Raw genomic sequence first — 12,922 nt, forward strand, 5'->3', positions numbered from 1 at the left:
ATCCTCAAAACCCTTGGACTTACATTGACGTGACTTTGACATGACGATGACATATATATTACCACAAACTGACATGAGTTTTGTCTCTCAGTTTACTACAGATCGGGAGATATATGCCCTTGAAAAATTGACTTTCGAATAACCTTCAAAAATTAAAAGTTCCCTATCCTGCAAACCCTTCGACTTACATGGACGTGAATCTGACGTGACGATGATATATATGTTACCTCAAACTGACACGAGTTTTGTCTCTCAGTTTCCTACAGATCGGGAAGTATATACCTTTGAAAAATTAACTTTCGAATAACACTCAAAAATTCAAAGTTCTCTATCCTGCAAACCCTTCGGCTTACATAGACGTGTCTCTGACGTGACGATGATATGTACGTTACCTCAAACTGACATGAGTTGTGTCTCTCAGATTCCTACAGATCGGGAGACAGGCCACTGGCACATTTATCGATGACTTACGAGATTCACTCGAGACACTACCTCGTCCAAGCCGAGGCAAGTGTGCGTTTAGTGATGACATACGAGATTTGCACAAGACAGTAGTACCAATTCGAAGACAAGGCACGGGTACATTTAGCGATGGCTTACGATATTCACCCGAGACTCTTTCCTCTTCTAAGCCAAAACAGGTGTGCCTTTAGTGATGACATACGGGATTTGCACAAGGCAGTACTACCACTTCGAAGACAAGGCACGGGTACATTTAGCAATGACTTAACGAGATTCACACGAGACACTACCTCGTCCAAGCCAAGGCAGGTGTGCGTTTAGTGATGACATACGGGATTTGCACAAGACAGTAGTACCACTTCGAAGACAAGGCACTGGTACATTTATCGAAGACTTACGAGATTCACCCGAGACACTACCTCTTCCAATCCATGGCAGGTGTGCGTTTAGTGATGACATACGAGATTTGCACAAGACAGTAGTACCACTTCGAAGACAAGGCACGGGTACATTTAGCGATGACTTACGAGATTCACCCGAGACACTTAATCTTCGAAGACAAGGCACGGCTAAATATAGCGATGACTTACGAGATTCACCCGAGACACCTAATTTTTGAAGACAAGGCACGGCTACATATAGCGATGACTTACGATATTCACCCGAGAAACTACCTCGTCCAAGCCAAGGCAGGTGTGCGTCTAGTGATGACATACGGGATTTCCACAAGACAGTAGTACGACTTCGAAGACAAGGCACATGTACATTTAGCGATGACTTACGAGATTCACCCGAGACACTTAATCTTCGAATACAAGGCACGGCTAAATATAGCGATGAATTACGAGATTCACCCGAGACACTTCCTCTTCCAAGCCAAGGCAGGTGTGCGTTTAGTGATGACATACGGGGTTTGCACAAGACAGTAGTACCACTTCGAAGACAAGGCACGGGTACATTTAGCAATGACTTACGAGATTCACCCGAGACACTTAATCTTCGAAGACAAGGCACGGCTTCATATAGCAATGAAGTACGAGATTCACCCGACACACTACCTCGTCCAAGCCAAGGCAGGTGTGCGTTTAGTGATGACATACGAGATTTGCACAAGACAGTAGTATGACTTCGAAGACAAGGCACGTGTGCATTTATCGATGACTTACGAGATTCACCCGAGACACTATCTCGTCCAAGACGAGGCAGGTGTGCGTTTAATGATGATATACGAGATTTGCACAAGACAGTAGTACGACTTCGAAGACAAGGCACTGGTACATTTATCGATGACTTACGAGATTCACCCGAGACACTTCCTCGTCCAAGCCAAGGCAGGTGTGCGTTTAGTGATGACATACGAGGATTGCACAAGAGAGTAGTACGACTTCGAAGACAAGGCACGGGTACATTTAGCAATGACTTACGAGATACACCCGAGACACTTAATCTTCGAAGACAAGGCACGGCTTCATATAGCAATATCTTACGAGATTCACCCGAGACACTACCTCTTCCAAGCCAAGGCAGGTGTGCGTTTAGTGATGACATACGAGATTTGCACAAGACAGTAGTATGACTTCGAAGACAAGGCACGTGTGCATTTATCGATGACTTACAAGATTCACCCGCGACACTACCTCGTCTAAGCCAAGGCAGGTGTGCGTTTAGTGATGACGTACGAGATTTGCACAAGGCAGTAGTACTACTTCGAAGACAAGGCACGGGTACATTTAGCGATGACTTACGAGATTCACCCGTGACACTACCTCGTCCAAGCCAAGGCAGGTGTGCGTTTAGTGATGACGTACGAGATTTGCACAAGGCAGTAGTACCACTTCGAAGACAAGGCACGGATACATTTAGCAATGACTTACGAGATTCACCCGAGTCACTTAATCTTCGAAGACAAGGCACGGCTTCATATAGCCATGACTTACGTGATTCACCCGAGACACTACCTCGTCCAAGCCAAGGCAGGTGTGCGTTTAGTGATGACATACGAGATTTGCACAAGACAGTAGTATGACTTCGAAGACAAGGCATGTGTGCATTTATCGATGACTTACGAGATTCACCCGAGACACTATCTCGTCCAAGCCGAGGCAAGTGTGCGTTTAATGATGACATACGAGATATGCACAAGACAGTAGTACGACTTCGAAGACAAGGCCCTGGTACATTTATCGAAGACTTACGAGATTCAACCGAGACACTTCCTCGTCCAAGACAAGGCAGGTGTGCGTTTAGTGATGACATACAAGGTTTGCGCAAGAGAGTAGTACGACTTCGAAGACAAGGCACTGGTACATTTATCGATGACTTACGAGATTCACCCGAGACACTACCTCGTCCAAGCCAAGGGAGGTGTGCGTTTATGGATGACATACGAGGTTTGCATAAGAGAGTAGTACGACTTCGAAGACAAGGCACTGGTACATTTATCGATGATTTACGAGATTCACCAGAGAAACTACCTCGTCCAAGCCATGGCAGGTGTGCGTTTAGTGATGACATACGAGGTTTGCACAAGACAGTAGTACGACTTCGAAGATAAGGCACGGGTAAATTTAGCGATGACTTTCGAGATTCACCCGTGACACTACCTCGTCCAAGCCGAGGCAGGTGTGCGTTTAATGATGACATACGAGATTTGCACAAGACAGTAGTACCACACCGAAGACAAGCCACGTGTGCATTTAGCGATGACTTACGAGATTCACCCGAGACACTACCTCGTCCAAGCCAAGGCAGGTGTGCGTTTAGTGATGACATACGACGTTTGCACAAGACAGTAGTACCACTTCGAAGACAAGGCACTGGTACATTTATCGATGACTTACGAGATTCACCCGTGACACTACCTCGTCCAAGCCGAGGCAGGGGTGCGTTTAATGATGACATACGAGATTTGCACAAGACAGTAGTACCACTTCGAAGACAAGGCACGACTGCATTTAGCGATGACTTACGAGATTCATCCGAGACACTACCTCGTCCAAGCCAAGGCAGGTGTAAGTTTAGTGATGACATACGAGGTTTGCACAAGAGAGTAGTACGACTTCGAGAATAAGGCACGAGTTCATTTAGCGATGACTTACGAGATTCACCCGTGACACTACCTCGTCCAAGCCGAGGCAGGGGTGCGATTAATGATGACATACGAGATTTGCACAAGACAGTAGTACCACTTGGAAGAAAAGGCACAGCTGCATTTAGCGATGACTTACGAGATTCACCCGAGACAGTACCTCGTCCAAGCCAAGGCAGGTGTGCGTTTAGTGATGACATACGAGGTTTGCACAAAGGGAGTAGTACGACTTCGAAGATATGGCACGGGTACATCTAGCGATGAATTACGAGATTCACCCGTGACACTACCTCGTCCATGCCGAGGCAGGGGTTCGTTTAATGACGACATACGAGATTTGCACAAGACAGTAGTACCACTTGGAAGACAAGGCACGGCTGCATTTAGCGATGACTTACGAGATTCACCCGAGACACTACCTCGTCCAAGCCAAGGCAGGTGTGCGTTTAGTGATACATACGAGGTTTGCACAAGACAGTAGTATGAATTCGAAGACAAGGCACGTGTGCATTTATCGATGTCTTACGAGATTCACCCGAGACACTACCTCTTCCAAGCCGAGGAAGGTGTGCGTTTAATGATGACATACGAGATATGCACAAGACAGTAGGACGACTTCGAAGACAAGGCACTGGTACATTTATCGATGACTTACGAGATTCACCCGAGACACTACCTCGTCCAAGCCAAGGGAGGTGTGCGTTTAGTGATGACATACGAGGTTTGCACAAGAGAGTAGTACGACTTCGAAGACAAGGCACTGGTGCATTTATCGATGATTTACGAGATTCACCCGAGACACTACCTCGTCTAAGCCAAGGCAGGTGTGCGTTTAGTGATGACATACGAGGTTTGCATAAGAGAGTAGTACGACTTCGAAGACAAGGCACTGGTACATTTATCGATGACTTACGAGATTCACCCGAGACACTTCCTCGTCCAAGCCAAGGCTGGTGTGAGTTTAGTGATGACATACGAGGTTTGCACAAGAGAGTAGTACCACTTCCAAGACAAGGAACTGGTACATTTATCGATGACTTACGAGATTTAACCGTGACACTTCCTCGTCCAAGCCGAGGCAGGGGTGCGTTTAATGATGACATACGAGATTTGCACAAGACAGTAGTACCACTTGGAAGACAAGGCACTTCTGCATTTAGCGATGACTTACGAGATTCACCCGAGACACTACTTCGTCCATGCCAAGGCAGGTGTGCGTTTAGTGATGACATACGATGTTTGCACAAAGGGAGTAGTGCGACTTCGAAGATAAGGCACGGGTACATTTAGCGATGACTTACGAGATTCACCCGTGACACTACCTCGTCCAAGCCGAGGCAGGGGTGCGTTTAATGATGACATACGAGATTTACACAAGACAGTAGTACCACTTGGAAGACAAGGCACGGCTGCATTTAGCGATGACTTACGAGATTCACCCGAGACACTACCTCGTCCAAGCCAAGGCAGGTGTGCGTTTAGTGATGACATACGAGGTTTGCACGAAGGGAGTAGTACGACTTCGAAGACAAGGCACATGTACATTTAGCGATGACTTACGATATTCACCCGAGACACTTAATCTTCGAAGACAAGGCACGGCTAAATATAGCGATGACTTACGAGATTCACCCGAGACACTTCCTCGTCCAAGCCAAGGCAGGTGTGCGTTTAGTGATGACATACGGGATTTGCACAAGACAGTAGTACCACTTCGAAGACAAGGCACGGGTACATTTAGCAATGACTTACGAGATTCACCCGAAACACTTAATCTTCGAAGACAAGACACGGCTTCATATAGCAATGACTTACGAGATTCACCCGAGACACTACCTCTTCCAAGCCAAGGCAGGTGTGCGTTTAGTGATGACATACGAGATTTGCACAAGACAGTAGTATGACTTCGAAGACAAGGCACGTGTGCATTTATCGATGACTTACGAGATTCACCCGAGACACTACCTCGTCCAAGCCAAGGCAGGTGTGCGTTTAGTGATGACATACGAGGTTTGCACAAGAGAGTAGTACGACTTCGAAGACAAGGCACTGGTACATTTATCGATGACTTACGAGATTCACCCGAGACACTACCTCGTCTAAGCCAAGGCAGGTGTGCGTTTAGTGATGACATACGAGGTTTGCATAAGAGAGTAGTACGACTTCGAAGACAAGGCACTGGTACATTTATCGATGATTTACGAGATTCACCAGAGACACTACCTCGTCCAAGCCATGGCAGGTGTGCGTTTAGTGATGACATACGAGGTTTGCACAAGACAGTAGTACGACTTCGAAGATAAGGCACGGGTAAATTTAGCGATGACTTTCGAGATTCACCCGTGACACTACCTCGTCCAAGCCGAGGCAGGTGTGCGTTTAATGATGACATACGAGATTTGCACAAGACAGTAGTACCACTTCGAAGACAAGGCACGTGTGCATTTAGCGATGACTTACGAGATTCACCCGAGACACTACCTCGTCCAAGCCAAGGCAGGTGTGCGTTTAGTGATGACATACGACGTTTGCACAAGACAGTAGTACCACTTCGAAGACAAGGCACTGGTACATTTATCGATGACTTACGAGATTCACCCGTGACACTACCTCGTCCAAGCCGAGGCAGGGGTGCGTTTAATGATGACATACGAGATTTGCACAAGACAGTAGTACCACTTCGAAGACAAGGCACGACTGCATTTAGCGATGACTTACGAGATTCACCCGAGACACTACCTCGTCCAAGCCAAGGCAGGTGTAAGTTTAGTGATGACATACGAGGTTTGCACAAGACAGTAGTACGACTTCGAGAATAAGGCACGAGTTCATTTAGCGATGACTTACGAGATTCACCCGTGACACTACCTCGTCCAAGCCGAGGCAGGGGTGCGATTAATGATGACATACGAGATTTGCACAAGACAGTAGTACCACTTGGAAGAAAAGGCACAGCTGCATTTAGCGATGACTTACGAGATTCACCCGAGACAGTACCTCGTCCAAGCCAAGGCAGGTGTGCGTTTAGTGATGACATACGAGGTTTGCACAAAGGGAGTAGTACGACTTCGAAGATAAGGCACGGGTACATCTAGCGATGAATTACGAGATTCACCCGTGACACTACCTCGTCCATGCCGAGGCAGGGGTTCGTTTAATGACGACATACGAGATTTGCACAAGACAGTAGTACCACTTGGAAGACAAGGCACGGCTGCATTTAGCGATGACTTACGAGATTCACCCGAGACACTACCTCGTCCAAGCCAAGGCAGGTGTGCGTTTAGTGATACATACGAGGTTTGCACAAGACAGTAGTACGAATTCGAAGACAAGGCACGTGTGCATTTATCGATGTCTTACGAGATTCACCCGAGACACTACCTCTTCCAAGCCGAGGAAGGTGTGCGTTTAATGATGACATACGAGATATGCACAAGACAGTAGGACGACTTCGAAGACAAGGCACTGGTACATTTATCGATGACTTATGAGATTCACCCGAGACACTTCCTCGTCCAAGCCAAGGGAGGTGTGCGTTAGTGATGACATACGAGGTTTGCACAAGAGAGTAGTACGACTTCGAAGACAAGGCACTGGTACATTTATCGATGAGTTACGAGATTCACCCGAGACACTACCTCGTCCAAGCCAAGGGAGGTGTGCGTTTAGTGATGACATACGAGGTTTGCACAAGAGAGTAGTACGACTTCGAAGACAAGGCACTGGTGCATTTATCGATGATTTACGAGATTCACCCGAGACACTACCTCGTCTAAGCCAAGGCAGGTGTGCGTTTAGTGATGACATACGAGGTTTGCATAAGAGAGTAGTACGACTTCGAAGACAAGGCACTGGTACATTTATCGATGACTTACGAGATTCACCCGAGACACTTCCTCGTCCAAGCCAAGGCTGGTGTGAGTTTAGTGATGACATACGAGGTTTGCACAAGAGAGTAGTACCACTTCCAAGACAAGGAACTGGTACATTTATCGATGAATTACGAGATTCACCCGAGACACTACCTCGTCCAAGCCAAGGGAGGTGTGCGTTTAGTGATGACATACGATGTTTGCACAAGAGAGTAGTACGACTTCGAAGACAAGGCACTGGTACATTTAGCGATGACTTACGAGATTCACCCCAGACACTACCTCGTCCAAGCCAAGGGAGGTGTGCGTTAGTGATGACATACGAGGTTTGCCCAAGAGAGTAGTACGACTTCGAAGACAAGGCACTGGTACATTTATCGATGACTTATGAGATTCACCCGAGACACTTCCCCTTCCAAGCCAAGGCAGGTGTGCGTTTAATGATGACATACGAGATTTGCACAAGACAGTAGTACGACTTCGAAGACAAGGCACGTGTGCATTTATCGATGACTTACGAGATTCACCCGACACACTACCTCGTCCAAGCCAAGGCAGGTGTGCGTTTACTGATGACATACGAGGTTTGCACAAAGGGAGTAGTACTACTTCGAAGACAAGGCACTGGTACATTTAGCGATGACTTACGAGATTCACCAGAGACACTACCTCTTCCAAGCCAAGGCAGGTGTGCGTTTAATGATGACATACGAGATTTGCACAAGACTGTAGTACGAATTCGAAGACAAGGCACTGGTACATTTATCGATGACTTACGAGATTGACCCGAGACACTTCCTCGTCCAAGCCGGGGCAGGTGTGCGTTTAATGATGACATACGAGATTTGCACAAGACAGTAGTACGACTTTGAAGACAAGGCACGTGTGCATTTATCGATGTCTTACGAGATTCACCCGACACACTACCTCGTCCAAGCCGAGGCAGGTGTGCGTTTAATGATGACATACGAGATTTGCACAAGACTGTAGTACGACTTCGAAGACAAGGCACTGGTACATTTATCGATGACTTACGAGATTGACCCGAGACACTTCCTCGTCCAAGCCGGGGCAGGTGTGCGTTTAATGATGACATACGAGATTTGCACAAGACAGTAGTACGACTTCGAAGACAAGGCACGGCTGCATTTAGCGATGACTTACGAGATTCACCCGAGACACTACCTCTTCCAAGCCAAGGCAGGTGTGCGTTTAGTGATGACATACGAGATTTGCACAAGACAGTAGTATGACTTCGAAGACAAGGCACGTGTGCATTTATGGATGACTTACGAAATTCAACCGAGACACTACCTCGTCCAAGCCGAGGCAGGTGTGCGTTTAATGATGACATACGAGATTTGCACAAGACAGTAGTACCACTTCGAAGACAAGGCACTTTTACATTTATCGATGACTTAAGAGATTCACCCGAGACACTTCCTCGTCCAAGCCGAGGCAGGTGTGCGTTTAATGATGACATACGAGATTTGCATAAGACAGTAGTACGACTTCGAAGACAAGGCACTGGTACATTTATCGATGACTTACGAGATTCACCCGAGACACTACCTCGTCCAAGCCGAGGCAGGTGTGCGTTTAATGATGACATACGAGATTTGCAAAAGACTGTAGTACGACTTCGAAGACAAGGCACTGGTACATTTATCGATGACTTACGAGATTCACCCGAGACACTTCCTCGTCCAAGCCGAGGCAGGTGTGCGTTTAATGATGACATACGAGATTTGCACAAGACAGTAGTACGACTTCGAAGACAAGGCACGGCTGCATTTAGCGATGACTTACGAAATTCACCCGAGACACTACCTCTTCCAAGCCAAGGCAGGTGTGCGTTTAATGATGACATACGAGATTTGCACAAGACAGTAGTACTACTTCGAAGACAAGGCACGTGTGCATTTATCGATGACTTAAGAGATTCACCCGACACACTACCTCGTCCAAGCCAAGGCACGTGTGCGTTTAGTGATGACATACGAGGTTTGCACAAGAGAGTAGTACGACTTCGAAGACAAGGCACTGGTACATTTAGCGATGACTTACGGGATTCACCCGAGACTCTATCTCTTCCAAGCCAAGGCAGGTGTGCGTTTAATGATGACATACGAGATTTGCACAAGACAGTAGTACTACTTCGAAGACAAGGCACGTGTGCATTTATCGATGACTTAAGAGATTCACCCGACACACTACCTCGTCCAAGCCAAGGCACGTGTGCGTTTAGTGATGACATACGAGGTTTGCACAAGAGAGTAGTACGACTTCGAAGACAAGGCACTGGTACATTTAGCGATGACTTACGGGATTCACCCGAGACTCTACCTCTTCCAAGCCAAGGCAGGTGTGCGTTTAATGATGACATACGAGATTTGCACAAGACAGTAGTACGACTTCGAGACAAGGCACTGGTACATTTATCGATGACTTAAGAGATTCACCCGAGACACTTCCTCGTCCAAGCCGAGGCAGGTGTGCGTTTAATGATGACATACGAGATTTGCATAATACAGTAGTACGACTTCGAAGACAAGGCACTGGTACATTTATCGATGACTTACGCGATTCACCCGAGACACTTCCTCGTCCAAGCCGAGGCAGGTGTGCGTTTAATGATGACATACGAGATTTGCATAATACAGTAATACGACTTCGAAGACAAGGCACTGGTACATTTATCGATGACTTACGAGATTCACCCGAGACACTTCTTCGTCCAAGCCGAGGCAGGTGTGCGTTTAATGATGACATACGAGATTTGCACAAGACTGTAGTACGACTTCGAAGACAAGGCACTGGTACATTTATCGATGACTTACGAGATTCACCCGAGGCACTTCCTCGTCCAAGCCGAGGCAGGTGTGCGTTTAATGATGACATACGAGATTTGCACAAATGGAGTAGAACGACTTCGAAAACAAGGCACTGGTACTTTTAGCGATGACTTACGAGATTCACCCAAGACACTACTTCTTCCAAGCCAAGGCAGGTGTGCGTTTAATGATGACATACGAGATTTGCACAAGACAGTAGTACGACTTCGAAGACAAGGCACTGGTACATTTAGCTATGACTTACGAGATTCACCCGAGACACTACCTCTTCCAAGCCAAGGCAGGAGTGCGTTTAATGATGACATACGAGATTTGCACAAGACAGTAGTACGACTTCGAAGACAAGGCACGTGTGCATTTATCGATGACTTACGAGATTCACCCGACACACTACCTCGTCCAAGCCAAGGCAGGTGTGCGTTTAGTGATGACATACGAGGTTTTCACAAAGGGCGTAGTACGAATTCGAAGACAAGGCACTGGTACATTTAGCGATGACTTACGAGATTCACCCGAGACACTACTTCTTCCAAGCCAAGGCAGGTGTGCGTTTAATGATGACATACGAGATATGCACAAGAAAGTAGTACGAATTCGAAGACAAGGCACTGGTACATTTAGCGATGACTTACGAGATTCACCCCAGACACTTCCTCGTCCAAGCCAAGGCAGGTGTGCGTTTAATGATGACATACGAGATTTGCACAAGACAGTAGTACGACTTCGAAGACAAGGCACTGGTACATTTAGCCATGACTTACGAGATTCACCCGAGACACTACCTCTTCCAAGCCAATTCAGGTGTGCGTTTAATGATGACATACGAGATTTGTACAAGACAGTATTACCACTTCGAAGACAAGGCACTGGTACATTTATCGATGACTTACGAGATTCACCCGAGACACTACCTCTTCCAAGCCAAGGCAGATGTGCGTTTAATGATGACATACGAGATTTGCACAAGACAGTAGTACGACTTCGAAGACAAGGCACGTGTGCATTTATCGATGTCTTACGACATTCACCCGAGACACTACCTCGTCCAAGCCAAGGCATGTGTGCGTTTAGCGATGATTTACGAGATTCACCCGAGACACTACCTCGTCCAAGCCAAGGCAGGTGTGCGTTTAATGATGACATACGAGATTTGCAACAAGACAGTAGTACGACTTCGAAGACAAGGCACTGGTACATTTAGCGATGACTTACGAGGTTCACCCGAGACACTACCTCTTCCAAGCCAAGGCAGGTGTGCGTTTAGTGATGACATACGAGATTTGCACAAGACAGTAGTACCACTTCGAAGACAAGGCACCGGTACATTTAGCGATGACTTACGAGATTCACCCGAGACACTACCTCTTCCAAGCCAAGGCAGGTGTGCGCTTAGTGATGACTTACGAGATTTGCACAAGACAGTAGTATGACTTCGAAGACAAGGCACGTGTGCATTTAGCGATGACTTACGAGATTCACCCGAGACACTACCTCTTCCAAGCCAAGGCAGGTGTGCGTTTAGTGATGACATACGAGATTTGCACAAGACAGTAGTATGACTTCGAAGACAAGGCACGTGTACATTGAGCGATGACTTACGAGATTCACCCGAGACACTACCTCTTCCAAGCCAAGGCAGGAGTGCGTTTAATGATGACATACGAGATTTGCACAAGACAGTAGTACGACTTGGAATTCAAGGCACTGGTACATTTATCGATGACTTACGAGATTCACCCGAGACACTTCCCCTTCCAAGCCAAGGCAGGTGTGCGTTTAATGATGACATACGAGATTTGCACAAGACAGTAGTACGACTTCGAAGACAAGGCACGTGTGCATTTATCGATGACTTACGAGATTCACCCGACACACTACCTCGTCCAAGCCAAGGCAGGTGTGCGTTTACTGATGACATACGAGGTTTGCACAAAGGGAGTAGTACTACTTCGAAGACAAGGCACTGGTACATTTAGCGATGACTTACGAGATTCACCAGAGACACTACCTCTTCCATGCCAAGGCAGGTGTGCGTTTAATGATGACATACGAGATTTGCACAAGACTGTAGTACGAATTCGAAGACAAGGCACTGGTACATTTATCGATGACTTACGAGATTCACCCGTGACACTACCTCGTCCAAGCCGAGGCAGGGGTGCGTTTAATGATGACATACGAGATTTGCACAAGACAGTAGTACCACTTCGAAGACAAGGCACGACTGCATTTAGCGATGACTTACGAGATTCACCCGAGACACTACCTCGTCCAAGCCAAGGCAGGTGTAAGTTTAGTGATGACATACGAGGTTTGCACAAGACAGTAGTACGACTTCGAGAATAAGGCACGAGTTCATTTAGCGATGACTTACGAGATTCACCCGTGACACTACCTCGTCCAAGCCGAGGCAGGGGTGCGATTAATGATGACATACGAGATTTGCACAAGACAGTAGTACCACTTGGAAGAAAAGGCACAGCTGCATTTAGCGATGACTTACGAGATTCACCCGAGACAGTACCTCGTCCAAGCCAAGGCAGGTGTGCGTTTAGTGATGACATACGAGGTTTGCACAAAGGGAGTAGTACGACTTCGAAGATAAGGCACGGGTACATCTAGCGATGAATTACGAGATTCAC

The 12,922-nt window shown here is 46.9% G+C and overlaps 1 long non-coding RNA gene across 2 annotated transcripts in view; it reads left to right on the plus strand.

Moving 5' to 3' along the window:
- The window catches only part of LOC110829526 (uncharacterized), a 73,787-nt gene that overhangs the window by 12,156 nt on the left and 48,709 nt on the right, over window positions 1-12,922 (plus strand). Inside the window, exon 5 of one of the 2 annotated variants that reach the window (XR_015533688.1) lies at window positions 422-1,659. The exons of the other annotated variant lie outside the window; for it this stretch is intronic. This is a non-coding gene — a long non-coding RNA (uncharacterized LOC110829526). Of the gene's footprint in view, window positions 1-421; window positions 1,660-12,922 lie in introns of those variants that run through there. 2 annotated transcript variants of the gene reach the window in all.

The sequence above is a fragment of the Zootermopsis nevadensis genome, unplaced genomic scaffold (assembly GCF_977971745.1).
Source record: "Zootermopsis nevadensis isolate Lab colony 2312 unplaced genomic scaffold, Znev_1.0 Znev_ptg000001l, whole genome shotgun sequence".
NCBI lineage: Eukaryota > Metazoa > Arthropoda > Insecta > Blattodea > Termopsidae > Zootermopsis > Zootermopsis nevadensis.